This window comes from Boleophthalmus pectinirostris, unplaced genomic scaffold (genome assembly GCF_026225935.1).
Source record: "Boleophthalmus pectinirostris isolate CB_2022bp ecotype Guang Dong unplaced genomic scaffold, ASM2622593v1 HiC_scaffold_9, whole genome shotgun sequence".
Classification (NCBI taxonomy): Eukaryota; Metazoa; Chordata; class Actinopteri; order Gobiiformes; family Gobiidae; genus Boleophthalmus; species Boleophthalmus pectinirostris.
In genome coordinates, this window is record NW_026571541.1 from 19,156,352 (window position 1) to 19,180,678 (window position 24,327).

The 24,327-nt window shown below is 37.3% G+C and overlaps 1 protein-coding gene across 1 annotated transcript in view; it reads left to right on the forward strand.

The window, feature by feature from the left end:
- b3gat1a (beta-1,3-glucuronyltransferase 1 (glucuronosyltransferase P) a) overlaps positions 1 to 24,327 on the forward strand; it is a 166,541-nt gene that overhangs the window by 106,231 nt on the left and 35,983 nt on the right. The window contains exon 7 of the mRNA XM_020926886.2: positions 20,181 to 20,350. The gene's annotated coding sequence lies outside the window, so the exon portion shown is untranslated. The remainder of the gene's footprint in view (positions 1 to 20,180; positions 20,351 to 24,327) is intronic.

Consider the following 24,327-nt stretch of genomic DNA (forward strand, 5'->3'; position numbering starts at 1 on the left):
GAAGATCAATGACATCCAGGTGACAGACTCCGAACAAAAAAAGTTTCATAGTGCGCCTAAAGAAAGGCAGCTTAGAGGAGGAGAGGAGAGGTGAGAGCGTGAAATAGCCTTATCTCATGCTAAACCTGCTCTAGTGTCAAAAGTTAATTTGATGTCCTGCCACTATGATGGACATATCCAATTGTATAGTTTCATTTCAGATTAAGAAAAAAGATGCTTTTGCTGTCTGTCTGTGAGGAGCAAAAAGGCAATTTGTCCATTTGGATTTTCATTTTAATTTAGTAAAACTGAACAAAAAGTGTCATCTGCAATAATAATAGGATTGAGAAGAAAACAATCAGAATGAGATTTCCATAAGATGATTGTGTTGTGTATTAATCCTAATGGGATTTGAAATCATATTTTACAAGCGATGCATTGGAATTTGCATTAACAATATTAAGCAAACTTGAAAATCAAACAGAAAAGACAATACCACCTGAACTTGAAAATGCCATTTTGAAGATAATCATTTTAGACTTAGAGATTTCAGAATTATTTGTCATATACAAGTTAACACACAGTCAACAGTGAAGTGAAATGTGTTATATTTTTGCTGCCTGCATGTTAACTTTTTCATTGCACATAAAAGAGTGTAGCAGACTTAGCAGGGCAGCTGGGGTTTTGACGGCCCTTATAACTTCAGTACCAAGTCCACGTTGTCACAAAATTGATATTCAAGGCCAGAAGATGACAGCTCTCTAAATGTTATTTCTGAAAACATGTGTTGCTCTGGCAGTTATTTCAGCAGCGATATCCTTGGGAAAATCAGACCCTCTGCACACCTGACACCGCTCAGAGCTGCTACAGAGAGGAACAGACACTTCAGCAGTATGTTTTGACAGGACTTTAACAACGCACATTCACATTAATAAACACCCACTGTACACCAACATACACTTGCATAATAATATTGTTTTACCAATTTTTTTTATCATGGGTTTGTTAATGGGTTTGTTTTAGCTCAGTTCAGTACCATGATTAAGTACTACTGCTGTTGTGTCCAAAGGCAAGTCCTAGGGCAAGTGTGTAAAGTTGTACGTGCAGAATAACTGTCACGTTTCTATCAGCTTGCCCCTGCGCTGCCTTACCACCACTGATTGTGACAGAGAAGTTAATGATTAAATTGACAAATGTAAAACAACATGTAGTGCCCAAAAATGCTATTTCAGACCAATACTATATCTTTATTAGTAGTAGTAAATACAGTATTAACTACTGAAATGCCTAATGCCATGTAAATGAATGACACAGTTTTACAGCATGTTTGTCCCATTTACACAGTGTATGTGGCTGTAAGGGTGCACAGCTGTCGGCTGCGTCTCTAATGCTGTACTTCAGTGCAGGTGATGGATGGCACAGTAAGGACACAGTCCCTGGCTTCATTCATCACACACAGACAACCTCTTGGGCTGGTGGCCCGGTGACAAATGAGGACTGGAGTCCCATGCTGGGGGGTGCACAGGCCAGAGCTGCTGTGGAGGAAGGCAGGATTTAGTCCAAAAGGACAGACACCTCTTCTATTTGATCTTTCTCTGTTCTCCCCAGGCGGAGCATTATCCCATACTTCATAAAACACCTTTGAACTTTTGTCTTGAGGAATGTCTTGCATGACAAATCGCTCTTTGCACTTTAAGCTGGGTTCAAAAAGGGCCCAAATTGCTACTTAAAGTGTGCAGAGAGAGACAGATGCTCTGAAGGAGGCTGTGGAGACTCGTGTCAAAGAATTACATTTTACATTTGCAGCTGAGCGGCAGGCAGAGAAGTGATTCTATTTGAAGCACCACATCAACCGCAGGCTTCAATGCATATTGTTAGAAGTCTTTTGAAATGGGAGGAGAATGCCAGTTTGAGTGCAAAAAAGACACATTAACTTACCCATCTTAGCTAAAGCCCCCTGAAAATGGCTACCTTTAAATAGCATCATTCTAACTATTACACAATGTATTGAGCTATAGAGCCAAATATTAATGCCTGTTTAAATACAAATAGAAGGTAGTCATATTTCCTGGTCAAATCTACTGGAGGTGCTTACTTTTTGTTTATTCTCATTTAACTGCTTCCTTTTTCCTCATGGTTTATAATGAATTAGATATGGAACATTCTTTTGTGTCAGATGCCCTACCTGATTAAATTAGAACCATCTGCCTTTGACACCGAATGCAAACATGTAGAATGATAATTACACCCTGTACTTAACATATGCAATGGTTCCGCAGTGAAACTATGCAACTTTTGGCTGTGATTTTTAACAAGGCTCCTGGTGAGTAAATATCATACACGCCTGCCAAATGTATGGTGCTGAGAAATGGTAGGTCCGGTAGCACAGTTGGTATCTTTATGTCGCTTTCTTGTTGTAAGCACTGTGTTTCTTTCTCTGTAGTGTCAAGTACAAGATATCTAATCTGTCAATAATCACCACAGCATAAAATCAAAGAGAACCTGGCACAATAATCATGAAAACATATGAAATGTTCTTTCCTTTTAAACAATAGCATGGTTTATATCATTAACGTTATGAATACAACAAAGAGGCAATGCACTAGTGACTTTTTGTGTCAGCACTGAACCTAGAAGGGCCCGTATTATGCTATCTGTTTCCTCATCAAAAACCTACCAGGAGTTGTGTTTTGTTTCATTCACACATTTGAATTAGCATTTTTGGCTCAGGAGATGTAGACAGACTAATAAACCAAAGTTATTCAAACATATATGAATGAAACAAAACATACATCCAGGTAGGTTTTTGAGGAGGTAACAACATTATAACAGCTCAATTCTGTATAGTGCAAAATTGAGGCATAATATAGAAGATTTTTCAAAAGGGAATAAGCAATCAAAACAGGGTATTTTTGTCATCATGTCTAGCCCACTCCCACACACACGTACCAGCAAAGGGTCTCTATAGTAACCACTCATCCACACTTTGTACTGGTTTAATTATGAGCTGACTTTGACTCTGACCTTGGAGCTTAAAATGTCCATTCCCCAAATGCAAAAGAATTCATAAAGCCTTAAACTTCTTATCACACTGACTACATGATTTGCCAGACGACTTGTGATAGTGTTTTCTCTTTGATTCACTTCAGTCCCCCGCCTCTCTCTCTCATTAGCCTTATGAAGAGGGCCTCACAAATCGTGTTTGGTTTGATGTTTGCACATGTTATTGATTTTCCTGAGTGCTTTGGCTGCTAAATAATCACAGCTCATATATTGCCTCCGATGCAAGTTTGTTGACAGAGCTGGAGCTTGTTTATTGTGCTTTGCTTCGTGAGTTTTTGGTTAATTTTCATTTTTAAACTCAAATTATGATTAAAAACTCAAGAAGTAAGTAAAAAAAGTAGTAGTACTCTACTATATACTATATACTACATACTACATATGGGTAAAATACTGCAAGTACTCGTACTTTGCTTTTCACCTGATCTTGAAGGTTTTCGTGTAGATCAGATGCATGGGTACTCTTCAGTCCTTGATGTTCTCCAGACCAATGTCACTTTCACACAGGGGACATTTTATATTACAACTCTAATGTAATGCTTCAGTGAATATCCACAGGATCTTCAGCGGACACGTGTGCTCAGTGTGACAGGTCATATCTCCAAATGTAACCAAGCAGGACGACTTCTACTGCCGAGTTTGGGGAAAAAAAAAAAAAAGAAAACACTGACTGCTAAAGACTACTACTTTCCTTTTACATACTGCTTTTAAAGGTGCACTGTGAAACACACTGTGGAACATTTCAGGCAAAGCAAAACATTTCCAGACAAGCAGGTGGTAAACCCATACCAGAAAAGACTTTGCACCTACATAAAGTAACATAACGCTGATGATAACAATCATAACTAACTACAATACATGAATAAAATAAGTTAGAAAAGTGCTATATAAATGAAGGCTATAGAGTAATATACATACATTACAGAGCCTTTTTTTTTAAACCAGCCACCAGATTTTCTCACCTAAAGGCACATATATTGAACAGTACACTTTAATCCCTATACTACATGCATGTGACCTTAATATATAACAAAACCTTTGAAATTGTGCAAAAGAAAAGGATTCTTTTGAAGTAGCAATTATCACATGATAATCTAAATTGCAATCTTTCTTGGTATTAATAGATGCTGTAATATATCCATATCTGTTTTACATAGATTCTGTGCTTATCACATGAAGAAAGATCAGTTTTCAGCTTTTACTCTACTCAGCAATTAGTAATGGATTCTGCTTTATCGGCATATCTCTGGCCCATCATTATAATGCCCATACCACCAAACACACGCAATTAGTATAAGAATGTTTCTAATGGTAGGAAACCTCATCTTGCAAATGTATTTTCGTGCGGTAGCCTGAGCTGACACACTGCAGTAATTAAGAGGAAGGAACAAAGGCTACAGGAGTTGTTTTTCCCATAAAGGGTTTTCAGGAAAATGTTGGAAATGGCCACATTGTTAGGCTTGACTGCTGGGTTTAGTCATTGTGTGCTTGTATAAAACGGTACTGGATATTGTACTGAAAAGTTCCTAAGCAGGTTTCAGTTAAACTATATAGAGCAGTTTTCAGTTATTTCAACAATCACAATGGGTGTTTTTACTCAGGGGTTTGGTAGGTGCTATGGTAAATGGTAAATGGTCACATTTTTCTATAGCGCTTTTCCACCTTCAAGGCACTTCAAGGCGCTTTACAACAAGGAACCACTCACCCATTCACACACACATTCATACACCAGTGTACGCAGACACTGTGGGCAAGGTGGGTTAAGTGTCTTGCCCAAGGACACAACGACAGCATTCATCTGTGGGAGCTAGAATCACACCAGCCAACCTGTGGGTCAGTGGATCTGACCGCTCAACCTGAGATGTTTATGTTGAGAGCTGGATTCGAACCTCCAACCTATGGGGGTAAGATGATTTCTTGGAGGAACCTCTTGGAAAAAATAGTCTCAAATAGTCTCAAATTGTCTCTGTTTTTATGGCCTGTCAGGGAGGGCATCTGGGATAAATGTAAACAAGTACTGTTAATTAATGTGTTTAATTTAGACAATGCACAAAATACTGTAGCCTTATAAAAAAGAAAACACCATTTGTCAAGTTTTAGCAAAAATACTAGTTCCTTCCGGCAGTCCCTGCACAGGTTGATGTCACAGTTACAATAATTAAAATGCGCAATTAAAAACATCATCAGTATTTCGTCTCATTTAAAATGCTCGTACTATCCAAGAACACGGTCTCACACACACATACGTATTTTCCTATATCTGGCATAAAATTATTTTTGTTAAATTTAGTTTTGTGTGAAAAGGTTACATTTCTAGATTCTTATTTCCAATTCTGTAATTTAGTGTAGTCTCTCAGATTAAACTAGCACCATGACAGTTTGCATCAGTATAGTAAACTATAAATGCTCTGTGCCACTCCTCTGCTGCTTCTCCATGATGTAGAGTGTTTTGTGTTGGAGTGAAAACATGCCCTTCACCAGCAGACTTACAGCCAATCATCATGATCCATAACCCCACCAACCTGTCACCATTGGCCCATGCTGTGAATGGAGAAAGCAGGATACCAGGAGGCAAGCACAAGTCCAAACCTACTGATCGAATGTGAAGTGGAGACTGCACCAGCTCAGAGTGGAGCTGACTCTGCCCTGTCAGGCCTCTCTCTGCAGATGGAGGAGGAGGCCCTGTCATTTGTCTATGTTCACATTAGACTTGTCAGTAGGTTTAGTGCAAAGAAATCTCCTACTAAATGCATTTTGCCAAATACTAATACTAACCCTGGAGATGTTGATCTTAAAGTTCACTTCATTGTCCCAATAGAGAAATTTGTCCTCTGCGTTTGAAACCATCCTTCAGCAGAATTTAGGCTAGGCTTGGTCCGAACTACCTTAGCTGGAGAATTTTGACTGTGGGGCATGTTTTTGGCTGGTTGTGTAGTGGTGTCCCTAAGATGATACTGAAATTGTTGTTTCGAAGATATGGAAGGTTAGATTATTGAATAAGTAGTTTAAGAATACATAAGGGACATGAGCATTTCTGATAGACTACAAACATATATCTGATCACTGATATTAGGATAATAGCAAAAACAGTATTATAGATATTCACCTTGTATATATTGCCCACTCCTACTGGATTGTTGCTCCGTTTTTCAATGAGCTCACCATTGTTTATGAGGAATGGGGATCTGTTTGTTATCACTGGCTGTTATCCTGCAGGATATTAGGTTGCTGTGGAGTTGATGCTTCAGTCTCCACCCACTATTTAAACACATGTATGTTTTTGTGTTGCAAGATTTGAGCACCATGGATCTACACTACAAAACAGGCTCTAGTTCATAATTCTACTTTATAAATATATATTTTATTTCTGACAGCAGTATTACAGTAACGGCAATGGTTTGCAGTGGTTGAAAGTTATTCCTCACTTACCTTATGCATTCTGAGCATTCTAATTATTCACCGCGATAAGTTTATAAGTCTTTTTCACAACTGTCAAAGGCCAGAGCGGTGACGATAATGCTAACAAGAACTAGCATGCTAACAGTGCAGTTCCTGATTATCGGACAGGAAAAACAGTCAAACACGTTCCTAACACCCTAACATGCACTTTTATATTTGGATGTTATAGGATGAAATTATTTACAACATTCACCTTGACATTGACAGAAATAAGCAGGTGAAAAAGGGTGAATGCATTTTGATTGATTGTTTTACATAATCTTCTGGTATACAGCCCATATTTTATCAAAACTTTAATGATCCATTTTGTTATTAAAATGGGTGCTCACTTACCATCACAGAGCCATGCTACAAGGACATTCTCGCTCTCCTCACTGTAATGCCTACCTCTCCACTCTCCACTAAAAACCGCTTTATGGACACCAAAGCTCTTCAGACACCCCTCCCCACCCCCCACCCCCTCTCCTGCAGTAATGGCGCAGGCTGGGTGCAGGGACCTCATCAGCAGAAGGTGTATTACCTCTGAGGGTGTCAAGGAGAGTGCTTGTGGGAGCTTGTACCGGAGTCAAGGGGCAGAGCATGTAAAGGGGATTTTCTCACTGTTTGCTCCACTGCGCTAACTGCCACCGGCTAGCTTAATTGTCATTGGCAGCTGTGTGGTTGGTCATAATGATACATAATGTGAACCGTGATTAGACGCCAGTGACATTTGCTGTAGGCCTATGGCATAGAAGATTGCATGTATGGTTTAGCACATTAAGTGAAGTCAGATGGCTCATACTGATATCACTATCTTACTTACAAAATGGGGTACATGTTATTACTTTAGGTTCCAATAGGACTAGGTCACGATCACAAATTTTGAAGTCTGATATATTGCTGAAGTAAATAACAATATTATTAAAAAACATAAATAAATTGAAGAATTAAACACTTTATTAGGCTACTGACTTTGCATATGTAATCACTGAAGTTATTAATTCAACCTTTACAGCTTAAATCTTATTGCATAGCCAAAAAAAGATTAATATTGACCCCAAAAATATTGTTCCAGCTTTCATTTATTGTCGATATAGTATTTATCATGACAGTGAATTATGTTGAATTTTAGTAGTGCCTTTGAATCACAATGCATTTTATATGGGAGATTTTGGATTAGCCATGTGAATTATTAATTTAAGTGAATTTTCTCTGTGGATGTATTGTTGAAAGTACTATTATAGGGATACGTTTGCATTGAGAACCACATACTGTATATAAACTAAAGAACACACCACAGTAGTTTACATAATAAGATACTAACAATTTTACTTGAAAAATTTGACCAAGAAAAACTAATATTGCGCAATTATATTATCAAAATCTTAAGCCCTTCTATATATCCATCTATAGCTACAAATAGATGGGAAAACAAAATTACCCATGTCTCTTACTGGGTTTACTATGATATATTATGATGCACACATACACTGCCTGTCAAAAGTTTGGACACATCCTCTCATTCAGTATGTTTTTCTTTATTTTTTAATACTTTCTACATTTTAGACATGGAAGACATCAAATATATAAAGCAAGATATATGGAATTATGTAGTAAAGAAAAAATGTATATAAAAATATATATTTGAATTTGAAATATATATTTTTAAAATTACCTTTTTTTTTCTTTAATACATAATTCCATATATCTTAATTCATATATATGGTGTCTTCTGTATGCATATAAAGTGTAGAAAGTTGTACAATTAAAGAAAAAACAACAAAACATTGAATAAGAGGGTGCATCCAAACTTTTTGACTGGTAATGTGCATAGTAACATAAGAAGCCAAAGTGAAAATGATACGTCTGACATCCAAACACTACAGTAGTTATAGTATTAAACTGTTCCAACTAAAAGAGCAAGACTACTCTGTAAAATTGTGTATTGAATGTGTTGACAGTTGTCTTCTCATCACGTACTGCCTTAGATGTAACAGGAGCATGCGGAGGTTAGCTTTAGCTGCTGGCTGGAGTCAAAATGACACCTTCGTACTGTAGTATCACTGAAGATCATTTGAAATTCAGTCGCAAGTGTTCCCTAGAGTGACAGCTGTAAAGACGAAGGGAATCTAGAGATATGTTGTGGTTGGTGTTAAAGTAATAGCACTGGAAATATCAGCATGGACCTGTCATATCTGTCACAGCTGACTGCCAGGAGTGTGCCTTTAATCTGCAACAGTATAAGGCTCGTATTATTCTACTGGTACTACAACTTTTTATCAGAACTAGCTATATAACTTCAAGGTATATTATGTAACTTTTAGGTTATGGGCCTGTCAACTGCTTGTTTCTATGGATATGTCATTTCTCTGCTTAGAATGTTCCACAGTATGACATTAAACAGTTCTACCATTTATTCAATTACAGGTGCTTTTATAGCTCAGAAATACTAGAAAAACAGGCATTCTGACTGTGAGCAGGTTTGCCTCTCTCCACAGATCTGACCTGTAACTTGCCCTGGTTTGGTGTCCATGATGATAGAAAGGTTTAATATCATACTGTGACACATTCCAGAAAAAGAACAATAACATCTCCACGGAAAAACACAATTGACGGACTCTCCACCAGAAAAGTTACATAATGCATCTTTACTGCTTTATTAGCTTTGGCCACAAGTTTAACAATGACCATTGGAGACTGGAAAAATATAACATGAAATTTAGTAGATGCTTGAATAAGTTGTGTCGCTATCACAATTTGTTCTCGGGATGTGCTGATACGATACTGGTATTGGATATCGGTGCCTATATTTAAAACTTAAATGAACTGAATATAGGTTCTAAGATACTGGTTCAGTCGATTATTCTATTTTGGTTTATAACTTTGTGTAATATGATGATTTACTGGACAGTGTTGCCCCAAAACACCTTGTAATATTTTTCAAAGTTTGTAATTAGTCTCTGTCCTAACAGTTGAAATCAGGAATTGGCAGATACTTAAAATATTGACAGTCAAATCCTTACACTTGGCAATATTTCTTTCTTCTTACTTCCAACTTAAGTGACAAAAACTTCACTTAGTTCACTGGGATGTTATGAAATTTGTAATGTTGTGATAAAATTCAGGGGATACAGACAGAGATGGTGGCTCATTTCTGCCGTCAGAGCAAATTAAACACTGAACAGAAGCAGAAGTTAACAATAGCATAAAGGTTCACTGTGCAACTTTTTGGTTGGGGGTCCATCATCTGCTTGTTTCTATGGATATACAACTGCTCTGCCTGGATTGTTCCTTAGTATGACATTAATAGCTCTAGCTTACATTTATTAAATTCCAGGTGATTTTATAGCTCCAATAAACCTAGAAATACAGGTATTCTTGTTTAATTCCATATCATGAAACATTCCAGAAAAAAACAATAATGTCTCCATGGAGAAAAGCATTTGACGGACCCGCCACCAGAACAGGTACACAATGCACCATTGAATAGCCCTCAGCCCTTGCCCTAAAGAAAGCACAAATATTACTAAAATTAAGTCAATTATGTCAATTTTTTTCTTTTTATACGGTGTTATGACCCAGGGTGGATCAAACATATTAAAGAGGACACAGGGTTAGAAAAATAAGGGGTTAGAAAGGGTTAGATTAAGCTTTTATTTTTAATTTCATTTACTTTAAAAAAAGCTAATACCCCTCCCGTGCCCAAAAACAAATTAACAACAGAAAGGTGGACCTGGAGAGCCGGCGTACCAGAACAAAAGGATGCAGCACCCGGCCAACCCCACAGAGGGGGGTTGAAGCCGATGCCGACATTGATAACCTAACGAAAAGACGTCCCCAAACTAATCTTACCAAACCAAAGGGTGAAAACAGGACATCAGTCAGTCAGGTCAAAGACGGAAGGCTAACAAGCATAGTGCGGCTTACAGTGAACAGTAGCCCAGGCAGGGGAGCGTGCAAGGCGACGAGCGCGCGCCCAGGTGCGTGGAGTGTGAGGTGGTGAGCAGCGAGAGCGTGCGAGCGAGCGAGGGCGCGCCACTGATATTCAGCCTATTTATACAACGATCCGCCACGCCACAAAACACACATAGATATAAAAATACACGCAATAGGATGTGCAAAGGGGCACCAGCACTTAAGTACTGTGATAAACATTTTTGCATACCCCAGTGTAACTGAGCAGTGTAATGGTTTTGTATAGTTTGGCATTGCATGTTGAAAAGCAAAAATTATGTAACAAAAACATCAATCAAATAAACCTGGACACTGCATTGTCACATTTGATCTGATGTATTACTTTCAAAGGAACTCAACTCTAGGCTGGTATCTATTTATATAATCTTGGGACTGACCCAGCAGGACCTTATGCCAGTCAATGTTGGCTTGAGCCCACATTCTCCAGAAGGATTACAGTATTGTAAATGTGTCTGCAGTATCAGTAGTTGTGTGTGTATGTGAGGATGGGGGCATTGAGGACAGGGGTAATAATATAACTGGGATTGCCTGTAAAGTCACAACCTTCTCCTGTCCTTTGTCCTGGCCAGAGGTCTTCCCTAAAGTGAGATCAGAAAAGGATTTGGACTAAAGGATCTGTAGATGAGTATTGCCTTTTGAGGTTCAAAGCGTTGAATAAGTCTAAAAGTGCAGTAAGTTTGACCTACACTTCTAACTTTGAAGATGTTTGTAAATTTTCAAGATGAATATTTTCTTTCAACTTTTGTTGGCGACACCACAGCAAACACTGCTCCCCAAATATGCTTTGAAATGCATATTTATTGTCAGTTGTTAGTTGGCCTGGCTCGAACAAATTTTCAAATGTGATATATTGACCATACACAATAATATTGAAAATAATTCTAAATCTACAATATGGTTAAAAAAGCATGAGCTGCCATAAATAAATGGGAGAATGAAACTCTTTGAGTGCTTAATTTGTATCTGTAATGAGTAATAAAAAGTTATTAATTCAAATTCTACACCTCAAATCTTATCATATTACCAAAAAAACAAAAAGAGATGCTTTCATATATTGAATGATAAATTGATACACTAATCATCGTGACAGACCTAGTTGTTAGGACATTTCAGTAAGACATCTCTGCTTTGCTTTGCTTTTTTTTTTTTAAACAAGAAACTCCACATCATAGATCAATACTGCTGCATTAGTATTACGTGTATAACTGGAAACGGCCATGATGAGACATATTTAGACATACATTATTTAATTTAGCAGTAACTTGAGAAAGGAATGTGATGTCAATATATTTATGAATGCTAAAGTAGAGCACATCTTTGTCAAGGCCAGTGTGGAAATCATGCCATATATTTCAGATATTTGTACAAAGCTATTGAAAAAAATATGAATACCACCTTAACTGCATAATTATCTTTTGTCTAGCCCTATTGTAAAAACTGTGAGGCAGCTTAAAGTGTGCATAGATTTCTTGTGATTTAACCTACGCTCAGCTTTTCGCTACTCTGTCTGCGCTGCAGCACATCGCCATGGCAACTGATGGTCAGACTCACTACCGTTTTCTGGTCCTGAGAAAAAACAACACTCAATAAAACAAGGATGCATAATATGAGGGAAAAATGTACAAAAGCAATACATGTGGCCATATCTTTATGCCCTGGCATTGAAAGAAAAATAAAGATGAATGAAATTTAAGCATAATTCAAGTCTGTGTATTAGGCTGTCAAAACTGTCAACATTTGAACTGACCTTGACCATGATATTTGAGTATTCAGGGGTATTATCAACTTTGTTAAGCTTTTAGGAGCTACCATGTCATAACGTCAAAAACATACCTGAAGTGTTTTTATATGTCATCCATAATCTTGTGATCTGCAGCACTCCTCTTCGGCCATTTTTCACTAATAAACAAGAGCAGGTTACACCACAACTTCACAAACCTGATACGATGTCCAATAGTTTTAATAGTGGAATGCACGCTGATTATGTTGTAATGGCACTCTGAACGGGGAATAGCTTAGTGACAGGAGTAAGGGAAGGTAAGATTTAAAAAAAAAAAAAAAAGTGTCAAAAATTTAACTGAAAGTAATCAAACAATATAACAAACAATATAACATTTTATAACTTGTGTCCAGTTGACAAATAAAATTTATCCTTTTGCCATGGATTCTGCCTGGATGGCACACATCTTGATAACATTTTCATAGAAATTTAAGTGATCTAAATATGTTATGTGCTAAAAATGCAAACCCTATAGAAAGGGTGTAACACCACCCTTTTTAAGTCCAACAAAGTTTTATTTAGTTGTATTTTATGCAAAAATATAGCAGATTTACATGGAATAAATACTTGTTTGACTTACTGTTGAACCAAGGTAAAAAAAAAAAAAAAAAAAGCAGTATCCCATCAAAAACGGTCTCAATGATAGTGGAATGGCATTGCCACCATCTTGCATATTGCCACATGTGCATATTATGTTGTCTGTGAGAAGTCCCGTCTGCATCCATCTCTTGCTCTAAATTGTATATTGGGGGAACATACGAGCGTGTCAGGAGATTATTGCTGTAAAATCTTGCCCATAAATCACCTTGTGGATAATTGCATCAGATCTCCGTTATTGCGCTGGTGACATTTCCCCTATCCTTTAATGTGAGTATAATAAAAGCCTAACATTAAATCCAGCGTGCTTGTCCCCAGTAGATAATGGACTAAGTGGGTAATTATGAGTTAACTGGATGTCTTTGAGATGGAGAGGCTCAGCAATGACCTCCATGTTTGAAGATTTTCACTGGTGGCTGGTAATGAGTTGAATTTATACTATAGTAATTTTTATACATATTTCTAGTACATATTATTGTAATATATTTGTTTTCACTTGACAATAACATTGTATTGCTGTAACACAACTAGAATGTAAATGTGTATGTGAATACATTTCTGCCCACATACAGAAAGGCCTACATGCCCCCATTGTAATTGTGGAGAGTGAGCCTAGTTTGTTCTAACCTTGTTCTTGTTATTAAATTTAATTTACTTAACTTAACTTACATTCTAATTAATTTAAGATTAATTATAATTTAATATTAAATCTGTATGCATTTATTTATTTATGTATTTAATTTAATGTATTATTTATTAATCGAAATAATATCACAATTATACTAGATTAATTATTGAATATTGCCTACTGCCTAGCTAATACTACTGTCTGTATTTAATAATGCAAAATTTTGCTGGTTACAAAGGCAGAAGTGACAGTCGTAAGCAGTGGTAGAATTGACTTTGCTTTGGTTCTCTACTCCAGTTTCCAATTTGGTTTCCAATAGGGTTATTGTAAGGCGAGGAAGTGGTTAGTTTTAAATACCCACTCACTCCTTTAGTACTGTAAAAATCAGATAAGACTTCTTTAATTTCTCACTAACTTGCCTTTTTTCTTGTATATGTAATATTTATTTATTTAACCAAGAAAATATTCCTTTGAGTTTAAAAAGATCTTTTTCAAAGGAGACCTTGCCAAGAGGCACCAATTACATAGTTACTTACAACACATACAAACAACGACAAAATGACACTGATCACAGATTAGGTGCACTTTATTGAGGCAGTCTTTGACACTTTCACTGTAGGTTTATGTGTATCTGTGAATGTGACTTATCTTAGAGCTGTAGAGAGAGACTGTCCCCTCTCCCTCTCCTGTCTTTGGGGTCGATCACTCTGTCGCCCTCCAAGAGAAACCTAACCACCAAAGCTCCTCCGATTTCTGCTGATGGACCACATCTATCCATAGGCACATTTGAGACAAGGACACAGACACACAAAGGATGGAGAGAGAAAGACAAGAAAGGCCATGGTGAAGAGCGCGTTCAGCTTTGCCAAGACCGATGCACAACTTATATGCGAGTGTGCATTATTAATATTGACCACTTAGACAAGAATAAAGAAGCATTTATTCTCCCAGCGACAACCCTGAATAAATCATGGGGCTGTTCTCCTCCTGACTCTCTGAATATAAATGACAGATGTTTTAGTCAGTGAAAAAGGTCACAAACTCTTTTATATCACCACGTCGGTTCAGGACATTTCAAGGTTTGGGAAGTTATTTTAAATTATTTTATTACCTGTCCTCCTGGGGCTTTTTTATCCTACATACGCAGAGACTGTATTTTGTGGAGAGGCCACTACTGAAAGTCATCTCAACAGCATGCACCAATTTGCATAAGGATTTGACATATCCTCTATTTGTACAGTAAACAAACCAAAAAGCTATTGTCTGTTTTTATGATTATGAAAGAGCTCTAGCAATACAGCTGGTGCAGGAAGTCAAATGTCTTGCCCAAGGGCATAACAGCAGCATGTATTATGCTATGCAATCTAGTAGCATGAATAAATTTCTAGCTTTGTGGTTACAGCCATGTTTCTCCTTTCAGTTTGATTGAATTTTTGTTTGTTTGTTACCTCTCACCAATGCTGTGACTGAAATATATAAGTGCTTTTGGGGGAGGTTCAAACTTCCTGTCCTCTGGTTGGTGGGAAAAAAGCTTAACTGGCTGAACTCATATTGGTGAAACAGTCTCAAACATACACCACATATATAATATCTAAAATTATATTAATAAATTATCCAACTCTAGTCCATTGTTTTACTGGAGCAAAAATACACATGAAGGCCTTGAATGCTGCAGATAATGGGAATTCTCTTCTTCCCATGGCACTGTAGATCTGCTCAACCCGCCTCAGGCATCTAAGGCTTCCTGCACACTGTATATTCTTATTATTCCACATACATCCACACACTATATACATTTACAATGTGCTTTTTACTGCTGGTTTCACACTGGTCCCTGTGGGTGCCCAGGTAAAGGCTGAAAACACTTATCCCCTCAGGAGCTCAACATGCACTGAGCTAGATGCTACAAAGACTACATTTATGGACCATATAGAGAATAAATTAAACATTGGAATGGAGTTTAAAGTTCAATAGTTGATCATTGTGCAGTGTATCACCCATTGTAAAAATGTTGCTTATTTAATTATATTATATATGCATATTTGTACAGCATTGTACAACAGCAGACTGATAGATTTGGTTTGTATAGTGTAGGAAAGGCAAAGGTGGAAACCTTGACTCTTAACGTTTGAAGTAAATAAGTAGGATCTACTAAGTTAATTGTTAAAATATGAAAGCTTTTTGAATACCTGGACCGCTAAGAGGAATATGTTGTACTACTAACTTGTACTCTGATTGTACATTAAATTATATTTCATTTCATTAGAACTTGTTGTAGATGTAGTTCCTTATTGAATAGTATGATTAATCTTTCTTTTATCTATAGATAGCCTACAGGTAACAGCTCACATGGACTAATCATATACATACAAATGTCTGTGCAGTTTGACATATATTTTAATCACAATAGTCAATAGGATTTAAAACACTATTTGCCCACAGCTCAACAAAAGTTTCCACACCAACTTTAACCCAATCCCTGGTACAGAAGCTCTTTCTCTCATAGATTGACTTGTATGAGATGACTGGCTCTGCTGGTGTGTTCTATGGCCCATCTGTCACTGTCAGAGTTGCAGACTGACCAGCACGCAGTGATCAGAACACATCCTCAGCCCCCACTGCACACTGCACACTGCACACTGCACACTGAACCACTGCACATGCATTTGTACAAAGAGAAACAACATGAGAGATAGATAAAAAGTGTAATCTTAAGTATGGATAACTTGATGTATTAAGTACTATGTTATTACCATACACTTATTAAATACTGAAGGTAATTTTTGTGGTTGGTTTACAAACTTAGAAGTATTACTTAAATAAGTGGAAAACTCACATTAATGGTTTGCATTATAATGTCTCCACTCTGTACAGTGGAATTGGTGCTTGTGATAATTTAATAATAATAATTTTGCATTTAAAATTGGATCTGATAATTTTTAATCTTTTTTTTTTTTTTAATATGGTTTCATTAAAAATGCATAATTTCTCAAAATTATCTTGATCTTGAGTGTTTTGTGACCCCTTCTTTAGGAAGTCCAGTCATAAAGTACTGGTTTACCTAAGTAACTAATTTTAACATGTTTTAATTCTAAATTTATCACATGGCATCGTAAATACTCCCAAGTTCAATACAAATCTAGTGTGTGCTTATTTCATCTCTGGATTTGACAAGCATTTTCCAGAGTAAAATCTCTTAATCTTTCAAAGCTTTTATAACTTTCCTCTTAAATCACCGCTATTATGGGCACTGTTATCTCCACACACAGTGATTGTATATTCCCCTTGTACCCAGAAGCACAAAAGACACATTTTGGGCTGAAGCCGAGTTTTATCTCAGAGCCCTTAACACCAGCTGAGCTCTGGCACAGTGTGAGATCAGTGGCCTCTTTTAGTGGTACCACATCTTAAGCTGCACGTCATCGCCTTTTGAAGCATTTTTCAGAAGTAAACTGACCCCAAACCAAACTGGGTGTCCTCTAATGGCACCCAAAACACTCACAAAACACAAATATTTGAATGATAGCTTGCATTCTAGTCTTATTTTACATTTACACAATATAACTCAGTTGGTAGAGTGCCTATCCTTTGATCCAAAGGTCAGCGGTTCGAATCTCACCCACGGCCTAAACATTGTTGGCAGACCACAGGTTGGCGGTTCAATTTCAGCTCCCACAAATGAATACTGTTGTTGTGTCCTTGGGCAAGGCACTTAACCCACATTCCCCCCCGTGTCTGAGTATACTGGTGTATGGATATGTGTTTGAATGGGTGAGGGATTCCTTGATGTAAACTGCTTTGATTGCCTTAAAGGTAGAAAAGCATGTGACTAAAACATACTAGTACACATAAAATGACAAATCATGTTATTGTGCTAAAATTTCCTCTTTGCATATAGCCTTCCTGCAAAGAAAGATCAATGATTAAAAAAAAAAAAAGTCTGAAATTTTGAACTTGAACTTTGTTAAGAAATGTTTTTACAAAAAACAATTACAAAGCTTTTGTTTTTTAGACTTAGACAAAAAAAAATATTGTTTTACTGTAACTTATTCTCTAATCAAGCAGGTGAACTTCTCTCTTCATGATAGCATATTTTAATTGGTGTGATTAATTATGGAACATGTTAACCTTTGGTGTTAAAATCTGGGATAATTGGCAGTGTAAAAGTGTTTGTTTTTCACATAGTTTGTAAAAAGAAAGTTCTTGTATGTTATTGTTGTTTTCCCTTCTTCTCAGCCTCGTGTTATGCCTGATCAGTTGCATGTCCTGGGGTCTGGGTTGGTGTCAAATCTACACTACATTCCCTATGATTATGAGATAATTGCTTTCTGCTCTTGTGACAGTCCTATTGAATTTAGATTAGAGCTGTAACAAATCTTGTGACTCCTTTTGCCTCTGTACATTGCAGCTTGTAACTATAATCTGTTCTAGGTATGGAACAGTATTGAAATTTGATGTCAATTATAAAAGCCAAAATAATTGCAATTCACAATAATGTCACAGTCATATTAACTTGGTGATTGTTTAAAAGATGTGAGTTATAAAGACATTTAACAGAGAATTATTCATCTTAAAAAGCAACTATTATACTTGGGTAATTAATGACCTAATTGTGATTATATAAAAAAAAAATCCTAGTTGTACTTTCATAATCATAATTGCCATCTGTCATCTGTAATTTACACTATATCCATGAATATTCTCCATCTAGAAGACTTCAGTCACCATATTTGACCCATATTTCATTTGGTTTATAATGTATTTGTTAGGTCTCATTGGGCCTCATTCATGAATCTTTTCTTTAAAAATGTTCAGAACTTCCACTTTAAAAAGATGCTGAGAGAACCAGATTCACAAAGTATTCTTAAGCAGCCGAATTCCTTCTCAAGCGCCTGATTCACCAACACCGAACTACGAACACCTCCATGCTCATTTACACTTCATTTACATAGAAAATTAACATCATGTATTTGGTTAGAAACGCCTTCTGAACATCCATACATGGCCAATTTGGTTTTAGCATTCTGACACATGAAAGCACGAGGGAGAGAGTGAAGAAGGAAGTCAGGTGGAGCTCATCTACAGACACCGGTTGTTTTACAGCTTTACCGACCATTTCAAATGTCCAAACTTACATGAACACTCTCAGGGAGGAAATATTTAAGTTCTAAACTTTTGAAACTATTGAAATAAGCGGGCACTTTTTCTCGTTTCGTTTTGCGCTTTCCGTGAGTGTGGACCCGCTTTAAATAATGAGGGAGGGGGGTTAGGGTAGGGGTGCATAAAAGTGTGCTCTTAGTTCACTTCTTTATAAAATCTATGGTTGTAGTCCTACTGTATAATCTTACTTTGTGTTAAGTAAAAGCAACAATGATCTGGATAAATAGCTTTTTCCTGCATAATCTGGTGGTGTAATGGTGATTATATTTTTATTGGGTTATTTTTACAGTTACAAAAATTGCACTACAACTGATTTCTGTCTTCAATCTAGTTCTGTCTATCAATATTATTGTTTATTATCCCATCCCTACCCTTTCCGTTTAAATTTTTCCTTAACCCTGGCATCAGCTGGTCCCCCGTACACTGGCAGCTCTACTCACAGGCGCCTAGTCTGTACCCAGCTCTGTGGCACTGCTGCTGGGAGGAAGTGGCATTAATAATAGAGAGAGGAGCAGAGGAGTGACTCACTGCAGCTGTTGTGATTGTCCCACTTCTTTCAAATGGACACTTTGAAATGTCTCTCTGGAGAATATGCATACAGTATGAGCTGTGTGCTGTATATCATAACACTGTGAGCTGCAATTTAGCTATATACACTATTTCTATTCATTGCTAAGCTTTGAAGTAGTCACACATAAAATAATGTTTACCAGCTAAAGGAGCGTGCAGATTCACTAGAGACTATTTCCTCTCATTACATCCTATACTGTATATTTGAAAGCTGTATAAATTACAGTCTCTTTCTGATACTTTGATTTCTATTTTTTAAAGTCAGATTGCCCCTTGTTCAAAATCATAGGCGCTTTTAAGGTTTTACTTTAGTGATATTGGAAGTGCTCCAGTTTCCCCCATTAACCTAAAACAGGCACAATCGGCCAATCTTCCAGCAAGGAAGTCATGATTCAGGATCTTTAACTCAAGTTCTGGAGATGGGTTCCCACGTGTTTCACTCCTTTTGATACTGATTGCCAAGAGGCATTTCTGGCAGATGAAAAAAATCCCATACCAAAGACCTATAAAATATATCCTACTGTATGTGCAATTATTTATTGAGAAATTGGTGAGCCCATATTACAATATATTTGATTTATGTTATAATGTTGTTTCCTCACCACAGACATACGTGGAGTTGTGTTTTGTTTCATTCACACTTTTTTAACACAAATTTACCCAGGTGTGTGAATTCATGTACTCCCAACAGCCTGCTATAGCGGCGTGTGTGAATGAAATGGTCTGGACATGACTCTGCAAGGATTCTCCGCACCTTGTCCGGTGGTTGTGTGTGAAAATGGCTAGTATAATTTTGTGCTGCAGCCTTCAATTTCAAATGCATTACTGCCCATAGCTTAACAATTTGGAACCACCCTGTGTTCATTACCTCGGATACTTCCAACTGTCCAAACTAAGCCTCTAACCTTTGAATAGCAGTACGGCCACTTAAATATGCTTTATTGTGTTGTACGATAACTCTGACCCATTTTCTCTTGTGCTGTGTTTCTCCAGGGGCCCGTTGAGGACTTAAATTTGTGGCGTGACAGTCCTCTCTTGCTTTGACCACCTTCAGCTGCGGGCATCTTTCCAAACGGTGCTAATTAAGGCTAGCGCAGTGTAAGAGCAGTGACAGCATCCAACGCAGAGGCAGTGGACCACTTGGGGAGGCCTGGGTACTTCTGGTGAGTACCCTGTCATTTCCGTTTTTTAGAAGTAACACATTTTCTTAGGACAGACTTGGGTGCTGTTTCCTCATTCCTGCTGCAGCATTGCAAGAGTTTCCAGGATAGAAAATAAGAAATTGAGTTCATAACCAGAAAGTGTCAAGGTATTGATTTCTCTGTTAGGAGCAGTGTATTTTGCCCTGGAGATGTTCGAATATGAGATTTTTTTTCTTTTGTAATCTGTGTGTAAGCAGTGTTGTACACAGCTCACCTCGCCGACCTTGACAAATTTTCTTTGTTCTCTTTGGTGTTGTAGCTCATGATTTTAGAACATTTTACACTTTTGAAATCAGTGTTAGAAAGGTGTGTGTGCGTGGAGATAACAGTAATAGAATTCATTGTTATTTGCCACTGTTACAATATTAGGAGAAGCCGTTGTGTTTGTAAAATGTGTATTTGTTAGTATTAGGGTTGTTTTGTTGGAGTCATGTTTCGTAGACACTCAGTTTTGCTTAACAATTATTGACCTTTACTTTATGCTATTCCCACTGAGATTAAAGGCCTCATTTCACGCTATTTACTGATCTAATGTTGTTTCCTCATCAAAATATACCTTAAGTTGTGTTTAGTTTCATTCACATGTTTAAAACATGTTCCAACTGTGATGTCAGGTGGTGACACAGAAAGTGCACTGTGCCACTGCATTTTTAAACTCCATACACCTTCACTAGAATCATTTGGTTAATTTAATTATATCTTTACTGAACAGAAGACCTGTTAACCTGAAAACTAACACTACCTGACCGAACAAGGCAGAACAGAGCATTTGAGCAATAAAGAGATACTCAAACATGTGCAAATAAAACACAACACAACTCAAGGTATGTTTTTCATTAAGTAACAACATTATAACAAGCATAAAGCTTATGTAATATGTGTTAACCCATAGGAAAAGCATATTGTATATGTTTTTAGAGCTTGGGGAAACACAGACATGGGGAGAACATGCAAACTCCACACAGAAAGGCCCGGGGCTGCCAGGGAGTCAAACTTGGCACTAGGACTGCTCGATTATAAAAAAAAATCATTATCACAATTATTTTGGTCAATATTGAAATCATGATTATTCAAAAGATTTAGTTACACGATGCATTTTTCTCTTTCTCTCTCAAAAAAAGCAACAACAATTTGTTATATTGATAATTTAAGTAAAGCTTTCAATTGAAAATTAATTTAAGCTACAAGTATGTACCTTAGAGCAGTCTTGTGATGTATAAAACATAAAATTTATATAAAATATACTTTGAACATGAAATAAGGCATTGAAAAACATAAATGTATCCAAAATAAATGATATGTCCAGCTGTACTACAATCTCTATATTAAAAAAATAAAATAAATATACTTATTTATATAAAAAAAAAATCCCAAAGTAAACTTTGTTAAGCTTTAGGACGCACTCACACTAGAACTTTAGAATCATTCCATGCTCAGTCACGATAGCATAGAACTCTATGTTCCGCACTCACACCTGCACAATCGAACCAGTCCACGGCTGATGACGTCATCACACGGTGCTGTTTGGTTACATGTTGCACAGCAGAGCTAACGCTTTAGTGGGGAAAATAAGTCCAGCGACAGATATATTTATTAAATTGTGAGGCAGATATGACTTCTGCTGCAATATGCACTCCTCCGTGAGTTTATGGATATAGTAACAGAGCAGAGGAGTGAGGACAGGAAGAGATGACGCTGTAAAACTTTTGTCTCTGTCACAGTCCTTATTGAGGGTCAGCACGGATCCACTGTGTGTTTTAGAGTGGACTTTATTCACTGCTGTTATTGTATGAGTAACATCAGCGTACCTAACTGGGATCATATAGAGTTAGGGTTTGTGAAGTCGTGCATGTGCACGTACCTGAGTAACCGTCCTGTGATTTTACCCACTTTCTGCAACTGGGCCGAAGTCCCAACCGTGCCGTGCCTGGTCATAGATTGATTGGGCTCACACTGGACAAACGTACTGCGCTTTAAGGGCAATCTGTGCTTGAGCACGGTTCTAAAGTTCTTGTGAGTGCACCCTAAATCATTTAAACTCGATTATATGAATTTCGAAATTGTTTGACACACAAATCGAAATCACAGTGAAAATTCTGTTAATTGCACAACCTTACCTGGCACCTTCTTGCTGTGAGGATGAAGCTCTAACCACTATGCCACAGCGGTTGTTATACTGTAAATATTATCAGCCTGTTGTTTGTTGCGCTCTCTAACTTGTCTTGACTTCATGGCCTCGAGCAACTTGAATATTGAATCAAGAAATATGTGTAATTGTATAGTGACAGTAGAAACAGTGTTAAAGATAATAACTCTTGTAGTATTAAAAAGTAGTATAAGTTGTAGTAGCCACAGCAGTAGTATCAGTTTTAGTGTGTGTCAAGTAATATATCTTTTGCCCTGGAGATGTTTTTCATGTATGCCATCTTTCTTCTCTTTGTAAGCAGCATGCACTCATCCCTCACCTATGCTGACCTTGGCCAGTTTTTCTCTGTTCTTATTTTTTTGCTGTCACTTCAATCACATAAGAACAAACCCACATCTTTCATATTTATTTATTTCTTGACAAGGCAGCTAAATATAAACCCCAGCTCACATCATTGGACAGGGTTAAAGCGCAGCCTGATGTAAGTGACAGAAACTCCACCCACCCTTTTTTCTACTTTCGCTGTCGTCTCCTATCATCATCTTGATCCTGTTTGCTACGTATAGAGTGCACATTCTCCATGAAATTCGGCAACAGAATTAGGTGTTGGACTAGGGCAAAATGATCTGACATCTTCACTTACCTGGCCTGTCTGCGCTCCTGCAGGCCCTCTCATATAGTTAGAGTGTGATAGCGCAGCAGAGGCTCCTGGGAGAAAGCTATAGCAGCTGAGAGCAAACTAAAAAATTATACTGAGGTGCAGAGGCAGCAGCATAGGGGGGTATTATTTTGCTGCTGGTCCAGGCTATAGATGTTATCAGTAGAATAATGGGAACAAAGGTGGTTATGGAATTTTTCTACTTGTAAAAACAAATAAGGTGTTATCAACAAAGTGTAGGGTGTAGAGTTGCTTACAGGTTACATTTAAACTGAATGAAATGAAGCATGTATTAAAATTAATCATGGGCAGGTACATTTTTCCAAACTTCTCTGATAGCAGTCTTTTTACTACCCTGAATCTTGAAGCAATATTTTAAACACAGTTTTGGATTTTATTCCTGAATTCATTTGTTATGTTTTTGCGTCCTGAAATGTCTTTTTTATTCAAATGCCTTAATTCACCTTCTTATCTCCATGGAAATGTTATTGCTTTGTCTAGAATAGATTAAAGCTATTTATCCTGAGAGAGACAAGCGGGTTCAGCACTACACTACATTACAATTTGGATCTGTGGAGAGTCGCCCCGATTAACAGAAGGAATTATTCCATTTTCGAGCAATAGAAACACCCGTAATGTATAAATGCTAGATGGATATGTTTAAAGTCATACCATGGATCATTCCTGGGGTAGCAATAACGTCTCCATGGAGACAAGTTGGTAGCAGACTCTCACCTTAATGTCAGTGTTAATCAGTAGAGTGGAATCTTTTATGGTTTATGCTGTCCAACAGTCTTTGGCTATTTATTCCTGTCTTGATGTGTGTATTATGTAATCATCGCTTATGTTTTAGTGATTCTCCAATAGCAATATGCATAAGCTCTTCACAGGTGCAAATGTATTTTACAAAAAGGTGATCATTGTCTTATTTACAGTCACACCATGAAGCTTGGTTCTGGAACCTTATTATGTTATGCAATCATTTAGATAGCACTCCCCTTTTAATTGGCCAAAGCAGAATTAGCTTTGACTAATCAACATACTCATCGCTGTTCATATATATTCATGCCAAATACTCTCTGTCAGCCTGGAGGGAAATTCCATGTCCATACGTAGATTTGACTTGTGGTTGTA